Source organism: Pongo abelii, chromosome X (assembly GCF_028885655.2).
Source record: "Pongo abelii isolate AG06213 chromosome X, NHGRI_mPonAbe1-v2.0_pri, whole genome shotgun sequence".
NCBI classification, from domain to species: domain Eukaryota; kingdom Metazoa; phylum Chordata; class Mammalia; order Primates; family Hominidae; genus Pongo; species Pongo abelii.
In genome coordinates this window covers 46,106,835-46,126,730 of record NC_072008.2, presented here as the reverse complement: position 1 = coordinate 46,126,730, position 19,896 = coordinate 46,106,835, and the positions used below count along the sequence as shown (strand labels likewise).

The 19,896-nt window shown below is 40.7% G+C and overlaps 1 long non-coding RNA gene across 2 annotated transcripts in view; it reads left to right on the top strand.

Annotated features, from left to right (window-relative positions):
* Positions 1-8,805: 8,805 nt before the first annotated feature.
* The window catches only part of LOC112130992 (uncharacterized), a 40,566-nt gene continuing 29,475 nt past the window's right edge, over positions 8,806-19,896 (top strand). For both annotated transcript variants that reach the window (XR_008518053.2, XR_010139064.1), the window contains exon 1: positions 8,806-19,896. This exon is cut by the window's right edge. This is a non-coding gene — a long non-coding RNA (uncharacterized LOC112130992).

Genomic DNA, 19,896 nt, shown 5'->3' with positions numbered 1-19,896 from the left:
CCTGGGTATTTGCTTCTTGTATAATGGAGGAATCCCAGAAGGTAGCCTCCCAGCAGGTGGTTCAGAGGGTAGTTGCTGTAGTTGGAGAGAGAGTGGAGAAGACCCCATGGCCTTCTCTGGCCAGCTTTACTCTTAGACCTGACCCCTCCTCCACCTACCACCCCTGGCCCCACCTCCAGCCGCACAGTTCCCAGCTCATTTCATGGAACTAAACATTTCAAATCCTTTGCCCTGGGCAGGCAATAGGAATTCTGATGGCTGTGCTAACCACTGTGGTGTGTGATGACCCAGTCTCTGAAGCTGGGAACCTGAAATTTAACCCATCAGCATCCTCCTCTCAGCTTCCCCCAACCTTAAGCTCCCCTTACCCATTATCTGATTGTTGCCAAGAAGGTTGGGAACCTGTCTGTGACAATCTGGAAGATCCCAGATCAGCTGGTCTCTTCTGGAATTCAAGGAGATCAAGTAACTGAATCAAACTTGAGAATTCAACAAGAACATCTTGCAGCTCCAATTCCTGAAAAAGCCACAAACTACTGGAACTCACCTAAGATGAAATTGATAACCCAAATAGTCCTATAACCATTAATAAAATGGGATTCATAGTGAAAAATCTCCTGAAAAAGGGATCTTCAGACCCAGATGGTTTCAGTGGTAAATTCCAACATTTAGGGAAGAAATGACAGTCTCTTCTAGAATAAGAGGGAAAACATTCCAACTTATTTTATAAGGCCAACATTACCCTGATACCAATGGCAGTAACAAAACAAAACAATGATGACAAAACTACAGACCAGTATCCTTTATAAACATAGACAACATAAGTTCATCAAAAAATACTAGTAACATCAGCCATCAAATTTATAAACATTCCCTTCTTTTAATGTCTGTGGGATCTGTAGTGATATTCCCTCTTTCATTCCTAATATTAGTTAAGTTGTGTTTCCCTTTTATTTTTTATTAGTTTTGCTGAAGTTTTAACAATTGTACTGATATTTTCAAAGAATCAGCTTTTGGTTTCATTTTTTTCTATTGTTTTTCTGCTTTCAATTTCATTGCTTTCTGCTTTTTCTTGCTTGCTTGCTTTGGCTGTATTTTGCTCTTCATTTTCTAACTTATTTAGGTGGAGGCTTAGATTATTGATTAGAGACCTTCTTTTCTTCTAATATAACATTTAATGTTGTAAATTTCTCTGTAAGCACTATTTTAGCTGTATCACACAGATTTTGATATATTGTGTTTTTTTGTTTGTTTGTTTGTTTTGAGACAGAGTCTCACTCTGTCACCCAGGCTGGAGTGTAGTGGTGCAATCTTGGCTCACTGCAACATCTGCTTCCCGGGTTCAAGTGATTCTCCTGCCTCAGCCTCCGGAGTAGCTGGGATTACAGGCACCTGCCACCACGCCCAGCTAATTTTTGTAGTTTTAGTAGAGACAGGGTTTCACTATGTTGGCTAGGCTTGTCTCAAACTCCTGACCTCAAGTGATCCGCCCACCTCAGCCTCCCAAAGTGCTGGGATTATAGGCGTGAGCCACTGCACCCAGCCGTTATATTGTATTTTCATTTTGTTCAATTCAATATATTTTTTTCACTTGAGACTTTCCCTTTACTGATAGATTATTTAGAAGTGTGTTGTATCATTTCCACGTATTGGGAAATTTTCCTTTTCTTTCTGTTGTTGATTGCTAGTTTAATTTTATCATGGCCAGATGACATACTGTGTATTATTTTAATTCTTTTAAATTTATTAAAGGTTTATTCCTTATAGTATGGTCTATCTTAGTGAATGTACCTTTTTGGCACCAGAGACTAGTTTCATGGAAGACAATTTTTCCATGGATTGGTATGGGGGTGGGAGGGGTGAGGGGGTGGGGGGATGGTTTTGAGATGAAACTGTTCCACCTCAGATCATCAGGCATTAGATTCTCATAAGGAGTGCACAACCTGGATTCCTCGTGTGTGCAGTTCACAATAGGGTTTCCACTCGTATGAGAATCTAATGCTTCTGTTGATCTGACAAAAGGCAAAGCTCAGGTGGTGATGTTCATTCGCCTGCTGCTCACCTACTGCGGTGCGGCCCGTTCTGGTACTGGTCCATGGCCTGGGGGTTGGGGATCCCTGGGTTACAGTATTTTATAAATATTAAATTTAATTGATTGATGGTGTTTTCTATTTCTATATATTACTGAGAGAAGAGTGTTGAAGTTTCCAACGACAACTGTAGATTTACCTGTTTCTCCTTTGTATTCTGTCAGTTTTTGGTTTGTGTATTTTGAAGGTCATTTGTTGGGCAGATACGCATTTAGAATTGTCATGTCCTCTTGGCAAATTGATACTTTTATTATTATGTGATGTTCTTCTTTGTCCCTGGCAATTGTCTTTGTCTTCAAGTCTGCATTGTCTAAATATAGACACTCTAGCTTTCTTTTCAACATCTTGCATGTTACACCTTTTTTCATCCTTCTGCTCTTAACTTACCTGCCTATATTATATTTCAAGTGAGTTTTGGTTAGACAGCATGTAGTTGGTTCATATTTATTTATTCATTCTCACAGTCTCTGCCTTTAATTCTTGTGTTTAGACCATTTCAGTTTAATGTAATAGTTGGTATGTTTGGATTTATGCCTTCTGTTTATTCCCTCTATTTTTGTTCCTGTTTCTCCTATTCTGTGTTTTTTTGAGCTATTTGAATATTTCGTAGTTCTTTTTGTGTGTGTGTGCCTGCTTTAGGGATTGCAATATGTATAGTCAACTAGAATCATCCACAGTCAACTTAGAATCACTTCGAATGGACATTTTATCGCTTTAAGTGGACTGTAGAAACCTTACCACCATATAGGTTCCTTTGTTCTCCTGCCTTTTGTTATGATATCTGTATTACACCTTTATTGAAGGATACATTTGCTGGATATAGAATTCTATATTATAGTTCTTTTCCTTTAATGCTTTAAAAATATTGTGCCCCTTCTTTCTTTCCTCCATGGTTTCTAGTGACAAATCTATAACCATTTGACTTTTTGTGCCCCATAGATAGATAATAGGGCATTTTTCTCTCCCTGCTTTCAGGAATGTTTGTTTCATCTCTGGTTTATAGCATGGTTTGGGGGGGTTTATCCTGCATAAGGTTCACTCTGCTTTTCCAAGAATTTGTACGTATATGTGTCTTGTGAAATTTATGAAGTTTTCAGCCATTATTTTGTCAAATATTTTTCCTGTACTGCACGGCATTCTTTCTCTCTTTCTGGGACTTCTATGACACAAATGGCAGACCTTCTCTTATTGTTCCCTGGTCCCCTGAGGCCCTGTTCGTTTTTTATTTTAAAAAGTTTTTCTCTTTCTTGTGCAGAGTGGCTAATTTCTATGTATTCATCTTCAAGTTTGCTGACTCTTATATCCATGATGCCATTGAGCCCATCCCATGAGTTTTTTATTTTGGTTATTTTATTGTTCAGTTCTACAGTTTCCAACAGTTCTTCTTTAGATCTTTTATTTCTTTGCCCAGACTTTCTCTTCTGTAGGTTTCAAGATTGTTTACGATTGGCTGCTGGAGCATTTTTGTAATAACTTGATTTAAAGTTTTTGTCAGTCCAAATGTCTGTTATCTCAGCCTTGGCACCTATTGATTGTATTTTTCCATGCTGAGTAATTTTGAATTTATCCAGGGCATTTTGAATATTATGTTATGAAACTCTGCATCTTGTCTAAATCCTATGGAGAATGTCAATATTTTTGTTTTAGCAGGCAGTTGATAATGGTTAGGTTCAGAGAACAAGTTCCAACCACCTTCTATGAGCTGTGGTCCTGTGTTAGCATTTGCAGCACCATTTGGATATATCCTGTGTGTGTGCTCCACAGTGGCCAATCTGGGAGCTAGGTCTTCAGTTCTCAAAGTCATTGGTAGGCTGTTAGGATGAGGTCAACAAGTGCAAATCTGAGGAGTGACCTGCACGTGGATAAGCAACTTTATGGGGTCTCTTTCTTGAGCTCCTTCCCCTTTGTGCTCTCTCTAGTTCTTTCCAGTTCTATGGGGCTTCTCTTTTGGGCCATTTAGCTAGAAAGCTTGGGCTTTAGTTACTCTATTTTGCCATGTACTTTCACAACTGTGCCCATGTCCCCAGGGTCAAGCCCCTGGAGGACAGAGACACTAAAAACAGTGGGATTTGGCCCTACTTTCTTGGAATCACGGCACTGTTGAATCTAGAGGAAGGTTTTCCTCCCTCAGAGTTCCCTGTCTTGCAGCCTCCCCTTGCTGCTGGCTGCTGTAGCCACTGCAGGGTTACTTGGGGACTGTGGCCTGAGAGAACAGAGAAAAGGAAAAAACAGGGGATTTTCCCCTCTCTTCTGTCAGCACCTAGGGTCTGCCGACAGTGTGTTGAGACCAGGCTTGGGCACACTGGATGAAAAAAGAAGAGGAAACTGTCAGTTGGGTGGTCTTTCATGTTCTAGTCTTCCTTCTTAATGTGCCTGCTACTGTTTACTTTTCAGAGTCCTCGTATAGCTGCTCCAAGCATTCTTTCTGAGGTTCGTAGTTGCGGCCCTGGGAAAAACAGGGTGGAGTGTGCTGACTATCCATCCTATGTAGAACTGGAACCTCTGTTTGATTTTGAATATGGAGAATAGTATGAATCTAAACAATGGGTGCCTTAATTACCCCCTTAGTGTCACTCTACCCAGCTTTACCTCTTTGCTTGAAAAATCATCCTTAGGATCCACAGACACCTCTTAGGAGGAAGGTGGGGTTAGTGCTGCCAGTTAAAAGCATTACCTTTACCACCCGATGAAACAAAAACTTGCTTCTTGACTGTACAGCTAAAACTAAATTGGAAGTATTTTTTTCTCATTAACGTTTTTATTAAAATGCGAGTTTTTTTTCAAAGATGAGAGTTATATATAGTAAGTCGAAGATTTCTGAAATCCTTTTAGTCCAGCTTAGAAGAGGACCAAGAAGATAATGCTTATGTAAATCGGAATCCAGCAGATACTCTCTCCACTAAATTAAGAGATAATTCTCTCACGAAGAACTTTGTTGTGCAGATTTTGCAGTGCCACGTTTTCGATTTTGAATGTTGCATATGCTTATAAATCCCGTAGAAGTGATTCTTGTGATAATAGTTTAAAAAGCTTAGTGAAAATCAAGAGAACAGGCTTCTATGAAAATCCGAAGTGAAGTTGTGCATACCTCCCTTAATAGCTAATGGCCAAATGGTTAAAGGTGTTACCAGGGTGGTGAATGATATTCAAAGACCTGTTGTTCAGGAGGGGTGGGGAGCAGGAAGCTCTGTTGGTGTAAGTGGAGAATGGAATGTTTTAGGGAGCCGGGTTTTGTCATTTCCAGGAGCAGGGCGGGCAGCACGGTGGGAAGGTCTGGCTCCAGCTTGAGCCCACTCACAGGATGTCAGGGGGAAGTGTGACTAAGGTCACGGCCACGCCACGTGGTGGGCCAGCTGGATCCAGAGCAGGGGCCGTTGTGGCCACACATCCTGAGTTTCCATGGTCTAATGCAGTGGGCTTGAAAAAAAAGGGTGGATGCAGGATGCTGGCTGGGACTGTGGAGTGCGTGGGCAGTAAGTCTTAAGTGACAGTGGGTGGAGATTACAGCATTTCATCTGCTTTTCCTTTGACACCTTTTAAAGATACAACCCACAGTTTTCAAGGGTTTATGCCAATGTCTGCTAGAGGGATCTTGCAGTAGATCTTAAACCCTATAGTATTTTTAAGAGCATGAGGAAATTCTTATTTGGGTTCCATTTACAACAAAGGTGGAAATTTAAAATCAGACTGAGAATTTGAAATGCTGTTCACATTAAGCAGTTTATTAGGGGGTTATTTTGAAATCGTTCTTAAGTAATTTTAAGATGTTTCCACATCTCAAAAGGATACATACATTTTTCTTCAGTTTTCTTTGGAGAACGTCTGTTCAGGATGTTTAGCAGGTTGGGTTTCAGAATTTCAGCAGCTTTATGGTGCTGTCATCCAGTTCGACAGATTGAATTTGCACGTAGAGGAAATGGAATGTATTTTTAATCACCGGAATGTATTGTACCTAAGGAACATGGGAGAGTGTATGTCAGGTTTCAGCTGTGATTAATATTTTGCTGCTGATTTCTCAACTATGTGGCATGCTTACACTCTGCCTGTACTTGAACAATATCTAGTATTTCCTGATTATAACAATGGAAAAAAGTCTTAGAAAATCAGTCTAGAATTCTTATCCTTAGTCCATTAAAACTTGAGAAGGTCCTGAGCCAAATTCCTTAATTTTGAAAGAAAATTTATTATTAAAAGTTATGGGGTCCTAATGTCACTCCCCCCAACACATTATGTAAAAAAAAAATACTTGAAGGAATGAAGAAAGGGATTTTCTTCAGATTACTAAGTAGTTTGAAATCAAACCATTTGAGTTCAAGAATCACCATAGAAACTTGGGTGGGAGGCTATAAGTACTGTGGGGTATATGGGTTGTTATTATTAGACACCATTGTTGAAGATGCTGTGTTTTTAAGACCATGCCTGGCAAGAATTCATCGAAGTGTAGAAAGCATTTCCTTTAATGTGCTACTTATTTATTTAGTTCAGTTGCTCTTCCTAAAAATTAAGAATTGCATTCCTCTTATGGAGAGAAAATAAAGAGAATCACAATCTTTAGTTATATTATTTTGAATATAATGTCATATTCAAAATATACGTGCATGCCTTTGAAATCAGGTGCCTAGAAGGGACAGGTATTTGCTTCAGAAGTTATGAATTCCTTAACAGAAAGGGAAAGTGGGAACCAACATTTCTTAAATGCCTCTTATGTGCCCTCCTGGAAGCAGGTTATCCATTCTGCTTATGGTTTCTTTTAAGTTGCATAACTGTTCATTGAAGTAAATTTATTGGTATGAAAAAAAATTCATAGGTTGGTGAGTTTGGCTTTTGTTGGGTGGAGGATGTAAGAAGGAAAGGGTGCACAGATTGGCGTGTTTGGGGGACTTAAAGCAGTGGTTCTCAACCGAGGGTGACTTTGTCCCTCTGAGGGCATTTGGCAATGTCTGCATACTGTTTTGGGTTTTGGTTGAGGAGGGGTGATGCTACAGGCATGTAGTGAGTGAAGGCCAGTAATAGAACCTAAATACCCTAATGCCTTATGATGCACAGGATCCCTGTCCCCCCGGAACTTTCCCACCAACCAAGAGTGTTCTTGACCCCGTATGGCCACAGTGCTGACACTGAGCAACAAATGGCTTAAAATTAACACAGAAAAGAAATGAAAACCAAAGTTCTCCCTGCTGCATTGACACGTATGGAAGATACATGTCAATTTAGCCTGATTCACTCATTCCTGCAAATAGGTATGTCTAAATATTACTTCTAGACATCTCAAGGAATAGAAACTATAGCTTACTAACAAAAAGGTTTTACATGTGGTTTCAGAGATTCATTGTTTTTTAGGTTTTCACTTTTAGGATATACTTCTTTTTCTCAAGCCTGAATTTCTATAGTGTCATTTTTGCCTCTTCCATTTCCAGTTGAGCTTTCTGTCATGGAGGTAGTAATTAGCTGGTAGCCATTCTGCATGAAGTATTCTTTGTCCAAGTTCTGTAGGGGCTGCTATTAAATTGTCCCTGAGCTTTAGATAGCATCGACACAGTAAGGAGTGCTACAGTGTATTAACATTATTTGCATCCTTACTAAACATATAAAGATAGTGGGGTGGCAAAGACAGAATATAATGCTCCCTGAGAATACTGCCTTGTTGGCATCCAATGGCATTATATGGGGTTCTTGTTAATAAAACACTTAAAGGTCTATTTTTACATGTTTAGATTGTGCCTCAAGACTTGAGTTTGAGTTGTGAAAGGCTTAGCAGTTAGCTGTGCTCCCATCTGCCATCCCAGTCTTGCAAAAGGGAGCAGAACCATGGTATCTGGGGCAATACATCATTCTTAGACATTTCTGGTGACTGACTTATCATCAAATGTCAGGGCACTAAAATCAATGAAGAGATGGGATAGAGCTGGTACGAGAGAAGAAACCTGGAAAGCAGAGAAAGGGAAGGTTTGTGAAGAATGGCACTGTAGGGAAGAGTGTAAAACAAACCAACAGTGATTGATTCCACATGCCAGAAATCCTTTTAATCACCTAGCTAGGGAGCACCACATTGCTTTAGGCAGTAGGGATGCAGTAGAGAAGGTGAGGCAAGGACCTGGCCCTGGTATGGAGCTTGTATTCTAGATGGATGAAATCTCAATAGAAGGTAACTATGGTAAGTGAATGAAGGAGATGAAGCTATGATGTGGGAGCATTAACAAGGAGTGGGCTGTGTAACGAACCTTAAGAAATTTGAGACGAGAACAGAAGGGATTTAGCTAGAACTGGAGGGGCAGGTAGAGGGAACAGCAAATAGAACAATCTTGGCTGCTGATTTTATAAAGTGAAACATTTTATCATAGTCCTAGGAGAAGCCTACATGTCTGCTTCTCAGTTTTAATTGTGACATGTGCTTTAGTTACCTGGAAAATCACTGTCTTCTTAAAATTATATTTTAAAAAGATGCCACCACCATCTCTACCAAAAAAAAGTATATGAAGGTATAAAATATCATGAATTGATAATATATTTTCAATTATAAGCCCTAAAGTTCAATATTTAAAAATGCAGATCTCCCCCCATAACTTTTTTAAAAATGTGGAGTTGTAGATATACAGATTTTTGCTGTTGCAGTTCATTGAATATTAGCTTTTACCACTCTTTTTGGTACCTTCTTTCACCTCAGGAAGTTAAAAAAAGATCAATCGGAAAATAGATAAGCAATTGAATATGTAAATATTGGCCTGAAAATATTTACATATTCAATTGCTTATCTATTTTCCTATTAATCTTTTTTTAACTTCCTGAGGTGAGAGAAGGTACCAAAAAGAGTGGTAAGTAGCTTTCACTCAGGGTCTTTTTTTGTTTTGTTTTCCTTGAATTTTAGTCTCTCAAAAGGACCTTGTACAATTTTTCTCATTGTGGTTTTAAAAAATTTGCCATAAAACTAATCATCTTACCCATTTTAAGTGTACAGTACAATAGTGTTAACTGTATATGTACCTTGTTGCACACAATTTTTTTTGACTTGGCCTGAGTTACAATCTTATATGTGCTTCTAACAGGGTGACTCTGAGTGAGGCATTTAGGAGGGAGAAAAAACAATGTGGAGGGGCCAGATGAAACAAGATTAGCACAATGAGGATAACTTTCGAAATAGCTTTTTTTTTCTGAGACGGAATCTTGCTCTGTCACCCAGGCTGGATTGCAGTGGTGCGGTCTCGGCTCACTGCAACTTCCACTTTCCAGGCTCAGGTGATCCTCCCACCTCAGCCTCCCGAGTAGCTGGGACTACAGTGGCGTACTACCACGCCTGGGTAATTTTTATATTTTTAGTGGAGGTGGGATTTTACCATGTTGGCCAGGCTGGTCTCGAACTCCTGACTTCAAGTGATCCACCCACCTCGGCCTTCCAAAGTGCTGGGATTACAAATATATATATTTTAAAGGCAGCGGAAATGGACAAAACTCAATCTTATTTCAGGACTACAGTTGGTGTTCTTAAAAGGTCAGAGGAAGAGCTGAATATATCAAGAGGTCAAGTACAGCAGCCTGCAGGGTATGGGGCCAGTTCAGGATGGAGTGTAGAAGCAGTATTTGAGGAAGGGCACAGATAGAAATTCCTGATCCAGCTAGATTTGGCTCTCATAAACTCTCCAGTGAAGGGCCGTTTCAAACCCTCCAGTGAAGAGCCGTTTCCTATGAAGCCTGTCTCTTACTCATTGCTGTCAGCCCCATTTCCTCTAAAAGTTGGCCCACACCTTCCATTGTCCTCTGGATACAGCACCATCTCCACGCAACACATCTGTTGCGTTCTCTCAGCAAGATGATCAAGAATTTCTTTACTTCGGCAAGTCTAGGATCTGCTCATTTCTGGGACACTTTGGTTTTTGCCCTGAAAATCTGATTAAGTTTCTCTCTTCAGTGATTGGGTGCCTGGAGCCATCTCTGTATTACCTTTTGAGAGCTGTTTTCATTCTGATGTACAGGATCCACCTCACCCTGTTCATCTCCGAACTACCGACCTCTCCAACCTCACATTTGACTTCCTGTAAACTCCAGCTGGAGCTGCCGAGAGCAGAGACTTGGGATATATCTCAGAAACCTCAAGAATACCTTTTGATGTGAGAGTGCCAAAGATGGTCCTAGCAACCCCAGGAGTAGGAAGGCATCACTTTCAGTTCTGATAAGGACCAAGATTCTGAAGGGCAGAGGCTGAGAGCTCAGGTCTTATCACCTTTCCGAAGGTGGAGATAGATGTAGCGCCCCTTGCCATCCTGATACGGAAGTATGCATATACCCCATCTCCCCCATTTACTTTGTGATTTTGATATTTTTTCCTCTAGTAAGTCCCCAAGCGAGGTCTTTAAAAGACGTGAGAAGGGAAAAGAGGATGAAAAGAATTAGATTGGGATTGAGGTAAACATAACAGCATAACTGAAGAGCTTGAAGAATTGCGATGTGGAGGGCAATAACACTAACCCTGGCACTGTTAATAGTGACTTGGTGAGTAACTTGTATGTAGATTTCCTTTTACTTAGAACCTGCTACTCCATCTACCTCTCTTAAGCTGTAGTGTTTCTTTAATGGAGGAGGAAGGAAAGACGTTGGCTTACAATTTGCTGCCTAATCTAATATTTGGTTCTCATGCACTGATTTAACAGATATGTATTGAGCACCTACCTTTATTAGACCTTGAACAAGATACTGGACCCAGTGCAATAGGCAGGATCAACTCAGACCCCTCTTCTAATATAGCAACTGCACACTGCCCTGTAGACATGTTCTCTTTGGTCCACACAGTTATAAACACTGCAGTGTTTTTTTTTTTTCTCTTGAAAAACTGGTTGATTTGGCCCCCTGGACCTGCATCCTCACATGGCAAAGTCAGGGAAGTGGCAGGGGTAAGGGGTTGCTGAGAAATGTCTGCCATGGTCAGCAGAGGCACATGTTCTACAACCTTCCCTGGCCTCTGTCTCTCATCGTGTTAGCTATTTTTGTCCTTGGTGGAATCTTGGTTGGGATTCCTCCATCTTCACATGCTTCTCTTCACAGGGATCATCCTGTGGGCTGGGGAGCCTGGGATGAGAGCTGGGACAGAAGCTGAGTTGGGATGGGAAGTGTGGCTCCCTGCTGCTCTCCCTATGAGTGGGTGATGCCCCAGAGCTCTGCCCCTGAGCAGTGCCCCTGAGCTATGCCCTTCATCGAGCCCTTTCCAGGCCACTGCTGCACAGCTTTTTGGCTGCGCAGTTGCTTTATACTCTTCGGGATTAGAATTTCAGAAAGGGGAAGTCATGCCACCAGCTTTTGTAACTCTCCCATCCATGAACTTCTGTTCTTGACAGTTGTGCTCTTTCTTTGTTTGTTGAAGTCCACCTGTGGCATTATTCCTGCCTCCACACCGGTGTCTTGGCAGCCCTTCCTGCCTAGGGGACCCTTTCCTTCCTGCTCATGGGAGTGCTGCTCACCTTTGAAAGCACAGCCTGCCTCCCCTTCTTGAAGGCTCTGAAGGCTGGGCCCTGTGGGGGTTCGAGGCTGGGGGTGGGCAGCAGAGAACAGAGCTGCCTCCATGGGCTCTTCTAGCTTCTACCAAAACAGTTGACTTTAACTGTTTTACATTTTGGGCTTTCTCATAAATTTTCTTTGAAGAAAACATGGCAAAGCTCAAGGTATATAATAATATAAGGCATGTTGTCTTATATTATTCATTGTCTTTCCCGATCTTCATACCTGGTCTCTAAGATTCCATCATGAATTCTGGAGAACAGGGTCTCAGTCCTGTATATTTCTACTGTCCCAGAGCCCAGCCACTGCACTGTAAATCATAAGGTTGAAAATAAATATTTGTTGCGGGAGTGAATTAAAATATTTCCTTCCCTGATTTTCAGAGCACAGAGTTTTTAGATGATACAAATTTAAGTTTTTCATACCCTGCGACCACCTCCTTCTATTACTTGCTCCTCTTAAAATGTGTAGTTTTGAAAATGGGAGCCATCTTCTCTTTGTCTTGCTCATCCTTCAGGTTCCTTTCACCTATCTCTTAAGTCTGGGGCTGAAAGTAAAGGACAGGTGGGGACAGGTAGTGACAGGCCTGGCTGGAGCATCTCTGGGAGCTGAGCCACCTGACGTGGGGGGAATGCAGGGGAGGTTGGGCCCTTTGACAAGGTTTAGGGTGGAGACCACAGTCCTCTCAGAAACACTCCGAGGATTCCCAGACTCTGTTGTTAAGAAACTGTACATACAACATGGTGTCTCCTACTGGAGACCCCAAATACCAGGGCAAGGTAAAAAGATGGCTGAACTGGGAATTGGTAGCCCTGATTTACTTGCTAACCCCACTGCCTATTTATTTAACCTTAGGCAAGTCACTAAACTTTCCTAGGTCTGTTTCATCTCATTTTGAGAATTCGATATGGGAGAGCCCTCCCAGCATGATTTCCCTGCTGGTTGTGAATCTCCTCTGACTCAGCAGACAATGCTTTATGCCAGTATTCCTCTGCAGTTTCACAAGAGGGCACTAAGCCTCAGAGGGTGTGAGCGTGAAAGGGCCAGAGGCAAACATACAATTTATTTCCAGTCTCTGCCGTATCTTCAAGTGGGATTTTTTGTATTCTAATCTTCACTATAGCTATGTTTTCGTATTTAAACAATTTAAAATTTATTTTTACAAATTACATTATTTATTGTCCTTAGATTTTGTAGTGTAAGTTAAACCCCAAGGATATGGAACATGCCTATCCCCTGGTTTTGTAAATTCCCTGGAGTGTCCGCATGCTACTTATAGCTATATTGTTCGTGATCAGTTTTAAATTACAAGATGGACGGAGATTATGCCTCATTATAATTATTGCATATGCATATAGCAATTAACTTAACCCCCACCCCATAACCCTATGCAAAAGGTACTGTTCGTTACTCATTTTATAGACGGAAAACTGAAGTACATAGATGTTCAGTGAATTGCACAAAGGTACACAGCTTGTAAATGGTGTAGCTGGGATTAGACCTGGCCAGTCTGTGTTCTTAGCCTCACTCTATTATCCTGCCTCTATGGTAAACTAATTTAGGGAAGCCAATTGATTTTTTTTTCGGATAATGATCTGATAATTTTGGTGTTACTTTTCACACAGCATTTTTAGAATAAATTTTGACGTCGTTTGCAGGCACCTATTTTGCCTAGAGTTCAAGAAACTCAGTGGTGGGGCCTGATGTTCTCAATTACTGAGAGCTCAGGTCAGCCTCAGTTCTGTGGCTACCGATAGATTCTACCTGGTGTGCGCAACTAGCCAATTCCAGAGAGGCACCACATAAGGCAGGCGGGGCAGGGGCTGCCTCTGACTAGAGTGATTGGTGTCACTGCCAGAGAGAAAATCAATCTGAAGTTTGTCTCATGATTCCAGATGATGGATCTGCATAAGCCATGTAGTTGGATGTTTTCAAACAATGTGACTAAGATACGAAAGATACAGATATTAAAGTTGCTGTAGTGGCTTTGTAGTATTATTTGCTATTGATGCACTTTGCTTATAATTCATTGTGTTTCTTAGCTGTGTAAACAAAAAGCAAGCGCCATTTATTACACACAGTTCTGTTTTATGCTTGTGGTTTAACGTTTGCCAGATATTTCAGTATATAGCCACAGATCACTCTGCATGACATTAACAACAACAAAGTCTGTCTGTTTCTTTGTTGTAAAAAATTGGGATCGGCCCATGGCCCTACTGTATATCTCAATGTGGCAAAGGCAGCAATAAAATGTCACAGAGGAGAACAAACTAGCCTATATCTAAAGAGAAGATTTTAAACAGACATATGGCATAGAGTTAGGCAATTGGAAGAAAGCTTTCATATGTTGCTACTTGGGAACCTACTGACATACTTTTATGGGTGCTCATGGGTTATTTTTCTGTAGTGCCCCACTGAAGGCCCATCTCTTGACAATGCACTGAATCCCATCATCCTGTCTTCTAATCAAGGTTTCTGCAATTGTCCCTGTGGTCCCTGGTGTCATCTGTTCTTCCACCCACATCGCCTTCCAGCTACTATACCATATCTCTGAAGAGTTGTTGTCTCTATTTACTGCCGCACATACCTCTCCTCCCATGCTCTGCAGTCCTCACTCCAGTTAGGCTTGGTGTTCCCCTCCCCACCCACAAATGACTCTCTGACAAAATCGCCCAGGACCTCCACCTTTCAAATTCAGTGTTGAGTCCCCAGTCTTCATCTTATTCAGCCTACTGGCAGGATCTGGCCCAACCAATCATGCCCTCTTCCTTGAAAGCATTTTTTTTTCACTTGGCTCCTTGATGCCACACTTGGTCCTTTGCCTACCCAGAGGGTGATCCATGCCAGTCTTCTTTGCTGATCCTCCTGGCATTGCTTCAGCCTCTTCATATTCAAGTGTCTCAGGCCTCCACAACTTCTGTAACTGTCCTCACTCCCAAATTATCTAGTCCCTTGACATTAAATGTCACTTAAACACTGATGATTTTTATCTTGGAACTCTGCTCAATTTCAACCGTTTTTTCTACCTCTATCCTTGGATATCTGATTGGCATCTCAAGCCTAGCATGTCCAAAGCTTAACTCTTCATTTCCTTCTACACGCTTTCTCACCCCTGCCATACCCAAACTGCCCCATCTTAGTAAATGTCAGTGCCATTTTTAAAATTGCAAAATCCTAGTGCTGCTATTGACCTCTCTCTTTAGCTTCTACTTCACATCAGGAAATCACGTCTGCTCTTCTTTTAAAATATATCCAGAATCTGACCACTTATAATCTCCACTGCTACCACCTAGTTCAGGCAGCTGTCATGTCTTATCTGGAGGTGATCAGTTGGGTGCCCTGTTCCACCCTTGCCTTTGGAATCACCCTGGAAAGATTCTTAGATCTCTCCCAATCTACTCACGTGGGTTTCCATTTCTCTCGGAGTAAAGACCATAGCCCTTGTAAAGACAATGGCCTAGAAAGTCCTATGTGATCTGCTCTCCCATCTCTACCAAACCCAGTCAGTCTCATATCCCTCTTTATTCTCCCTTGATCATTTTGCTGTGGTGACACTGGCTTCTTTACTGTCTCTTTTACAAGTTTTCTCTGCCTTGCCCTCTCCTTTGTTGCCTAGATATTTATGAAACCTACTACTTCTCTTCCTTTAGATCTTTGTTTAAATTCCTACTTGATCAGAGAGGCTTTCTTTCACTGATCACCCTAAACAAAATAAGTTGCTCCTAACCCTGCTCCCACCCCCATGTCCCAGGATTGCCTGCCTTCTCTATCCTGCTTGAGCGCTCATCACCGGGAGCATATTATGTAGTTATTTGGTTATATTTCCTTCCCCTTTAGACTGGACAGGGAATTTATCTCTTGTTCTTTGCCGTATCACCTTAACCTAGTGCGGTGCCTGGAAGTTAGTAAGCACTCAATAAACATTTTTTAAATGACTGAGTGAATTTCCTAGGCAAACTGGTCAGAAATAGGCTACAGAGAATGGAAGAGTGGCTGTACCTGTCATTTAATATGCTCTCAATACGATTACATTTATTGAAATAAGATTTTATTGGCGATGAAACAAAATGCTATTGGGCATACAGAAAGGCATAAGAAAACCAGGCACTAAATTTAATATTAGTCAAGCAAATGTTCATAGTTGGAGAAATGATTGAAGCTGTGTTATGTTTTGTTACTGAGTTACATTCAGAAGGACTGCTGATCACACGACAAGCAATGCAACTCAAGGCAGAAGAAATTGCCAAATCCCCCAGAACAAAGCAGTGAGGAACTAGTTTGACTGTCACCCAAGACTGTCTTTAAGGCATTGTGTCATAGTTAATTGGCAAAGTTTGTTTCTTTCCTAATGATACATGAAATAATGAAGTGTCTTACAATCAGCAGAGTTTTAGCTTGGATAAAATAGGGTGGGTCTCTTTTCTAGATCTTAGAATGATAAAACAAATTTATAAATCTTAATTTTGCCATTTACAGTTGTTAGTTTACATCTTAGTTTCTAAGATAACAAATGTTACTCTTCCGTATTAGTTAAACCAAGAAGGGAGAGGTTTGGCCAGACACTTGTGTATCATTTCTTGGTTTCCTTACTGAATGTCTTTCTCCAAGCATTAGGTACAGAACTAGCATAATTGGGACCAGTTATCCAGTCGTGAGTTTTGACTTTTGTTCTCATGATTAGCTTGAAGATAATTTTTTTCAGACAGCTGCTGGTTTTGTTTTTCAAATTTTTTTGAAATAATTATAGGTTCCTAAGAAGTGATAAAAATAGTACAGAGAGGTCTCGAGTACCCATCAGCTAGTTTCTCCCCATAGTGACATCGCCCATAACTATAGCACAGCTGCAGTTTTTAATAGATCATTTTGTTCTTTTCCCATGACCTGTTGGAGTAGGAATAGAGAGATCAGGTAATTTCGTTATGCTCTAAGCCACCTCACTTTAGGAGGGAGTGTTTCTGGTCACAGGTGGTGAGCCCGAAGGCAGAGTTGCTATAGAGGGACTAATACATTGATTTTCATGACCTAGAGGAAATAATCACTCAGGTTAAAATGTCTTCAAGAGTTAGTGGCCTGAAGCTCTCCAACAGAGAAACTCTTAATTGATTTGTTTTTGCTTCAGCACAGCTTTCTTTTGAAGCAATCATTTTAGAGTGATTTCAGGTGCTCCAAAAAACCTCTTGAAATAGATCAACTTAAAGATCTAGAACCTCAGTTGGAAGGAATGTGAGGTCAACCTTACCCATTGGATAGGGTGATTTCCCCCTTAAAGACCCAGCCAGGTCACTGTCGCAGTTCTTTTTAAGATCCTTCTCTGCTTGAGACCTCTGTCCAGTTTCCACATGATGGACTTTTCTTACCCACAAATCAGACAGCAGACAGGTACCTCTGTGCTTTCCTTTTCTCCTTCCAGTTAAATACATCTGCGTTCTCAAACCTTGTGGTGGTTTTAGCCACCCACTCCTGACCTCGCTCCTACTTGCTGCTTCTCCACAGGCTGCAGTTTTTTGATAGCTTGGCCACGTCCTAGAGAGAAGATAATGGTGGTAAATTAAGGGGTGAGCTGAGAGAGGTACATTATAGAAAAAATATGACAGAAGGTATTTGGTACAAGATTAGAAACTAAAGCTCATTATTAAAATTATATTCTTCAAGTGAGGGTAGTGCCTTCCTTATCCCATTTCTCTTTCCTATTTCTATTTATTTGTTATCTTTCACTTGCACTTTTGGACACCCTGTACTGTCTTCTATCCCTTGAAGCCAGACTTCTAGGGTATGGTCTGCATTGTGAGGGGCCCTGATACCCCTATCTCCTCGGTCCAAATACTCACCTTTTGTTTTCTACTTCTGCTGACTCTTTCACTACATCACCTCTCAGCCAAGACCACCACCTCCACCTCCACCTCCACCTCTACCTCCACCTCTATCTCCACCATTGTCCTCCACCTCTACCTCATTTCCATCATTGTCCTTGCCCAAATGCCTGGCCTTCAAGTTGTCTTTGCTGCTGTTTTTTATTCTTTTCTCTTATCACTAGATGAGAACCACGTCATGTCAGCATAGTTAGTGACTATGCTGAGACCAAACAGTCTTAAATTCATGTATACTCAGCATCAATGATGCCTTTGAAAATTCTGATTCTCCCCAGATAAAATATCAGAATGGCAACCCCTGCCCCCTGCCCCTGACCTTCAGCCTCAAACATCTGGCATTTTGGGAGCAGATAAAACCCATACAGAGTGCCCAAGGACTCTTTTCTTCAGAGGGCTGGAACTCTGAGAATTTTCCCCTGCAATTGCTATTTGAAATATTTTTTAAAAAAAGAGAGAGAACTAAAATATGAACTGGAAATTTCTGGAAACTGCCAGCCCCTTGCAATAGATGCTGGTCAGGATGTGACAAAACTGGGTTTGGGAGTATTATTTCTACTACATAGGAAGTTAGTTAAGAGAGCGCTGACTTGAAAGGTAGAAGGTCAAATACTGCAATACAATTAACTTGGCTTAGGTGGGATGGTAGAGAACCTGAGGGTTGGGGGTAGAGGTAGCCAAGTCACCTGTTCTAGAAACAGATCTGGCCCATTTTATATGAACCTAATATTGATATATCTTTGTAGATTATGTAAATATATTTTGACTAAGGTCTCCAAAATTGTTAATGTTCTATAGGCAGACTTAGGGATATGCAAACTTGGGCATACAAATTGTCATCCCTAAAGAGCTCATCATTACAGATTAAAATTTCCAAATTGAGGAACATATAGAAATAGAGAAGTAAAAGCCTTGGCTTATTCAGAGTGGTCTTGAATTTATTTGGAGACCCCAGTAAAGATACTAGCACAAAAAACAGTGTTATATAAATAGAAATGAACTTTGGAAAACCCGACAATGTGATAAAGACTCTATTCTCTGAGCTCCTGGGTGTAGAATATTCTGTAAGGGTACTAATTCATAGAGAACATTTGCTTATCTAAAGAATATCCATACCCATGTTTAATAAAGGAAAAAATCATGGGTAGGTAACTAAGCGGACAATGTATTTTAGCTCATTTGTGTAGTAAAACATGTAACAGAATCTCAGTAGAGTTCAAATATGCCCTCTTGACTTCCTAATGCATAGACTCCGTTAAAATAGTATTTTAGTTATCCAAGCCTTCCCCCTTAGCCATTTTACACCTGGTAATAACTACGTAAATTCAGAAAAACAGATTTTATATGTTTTGATCCATCTTTTTCTTAATATTACTCTTAGTAAATTCTCACATTGATGAAGATCTGCTTATTTCACCCTAAGGCAATTCAAAAGTTTGTATGACAACTTTATTCTCACTGCCAACTATTAGGAAAGGAATGCCCACTTTTCCCTGAGGGCGTGTTGTTGCATGCAGCATTCCCATTGGAATGCTCTTGAGAGGTTGAACTCATTTTCTGAGCAATTGTTTTTATAAATTCAGTATTTTGCTTCCAGTGCTCATGGCCAGATAGTGTATAACCTGGTCTCTACCCAGTATTATCCATGCTGTTTTCACACTTACCTCCAAGGGCCAAAGATTATCTCACAGAAGCTCCGAAAGAATTCCTGTTTCTGAAATTCATGTGTAAAAGGAAATTTTTAAAGGGAAGAGGGTGATAATTGAGTTCAAAGTCTGAAGAATTTTTGTCAAGGATTATATTGATTAATAACAAAAGCTCTCTGGCATTTTCAGGCAGACATGTGAAAAAAAGTAGTGATTGTAATTAATTTTTAGTGAGTGCCGCATATTTGATAATTGCTCTGATTCACGCTATTATATTCCTCTTCCTTCACCCACAGCAAAATAAGCTTAATTTGATTCATACCCTTAGGAAGAAAAAAAAAAAAAAAGCCTAAGATTACTCACATGGCTGTGATTCAGCTCTTGGCTCCCACCACCTCCTCCTCCTCCTCATCCTCCCTTTCTCCCACCCTGCCCAGTCCCATATTCACTCCCACCCAGTGGTGTTGCCATCAAAAAACTGAGTCAGTTTGTTCTTTAAAATGGGTGGGGAAAGAAGACAACTAATAAAAACTTTTCTGAGCGAAGTATACTGCTTAGAGCTGAAATCATTGCAGGAAGACAGGCAGAGCGGCTACTTACATAACATGAGAAGCTTGAAACAGAGGCCAGCCCTCATAAAGAAATGTTCAGATTCTTATATAAGACTAGTATGGCTTGTGTGCATGTCTGTAGAGGCATACACATAGCCATGGAGGCAGGTTTCTATGAAAAATCTCTGATATTGTGGATCTTACATATAATGTATACAGAAAGAATCTTGTTTTCAAAGTAGGATACTTTGCTATAATC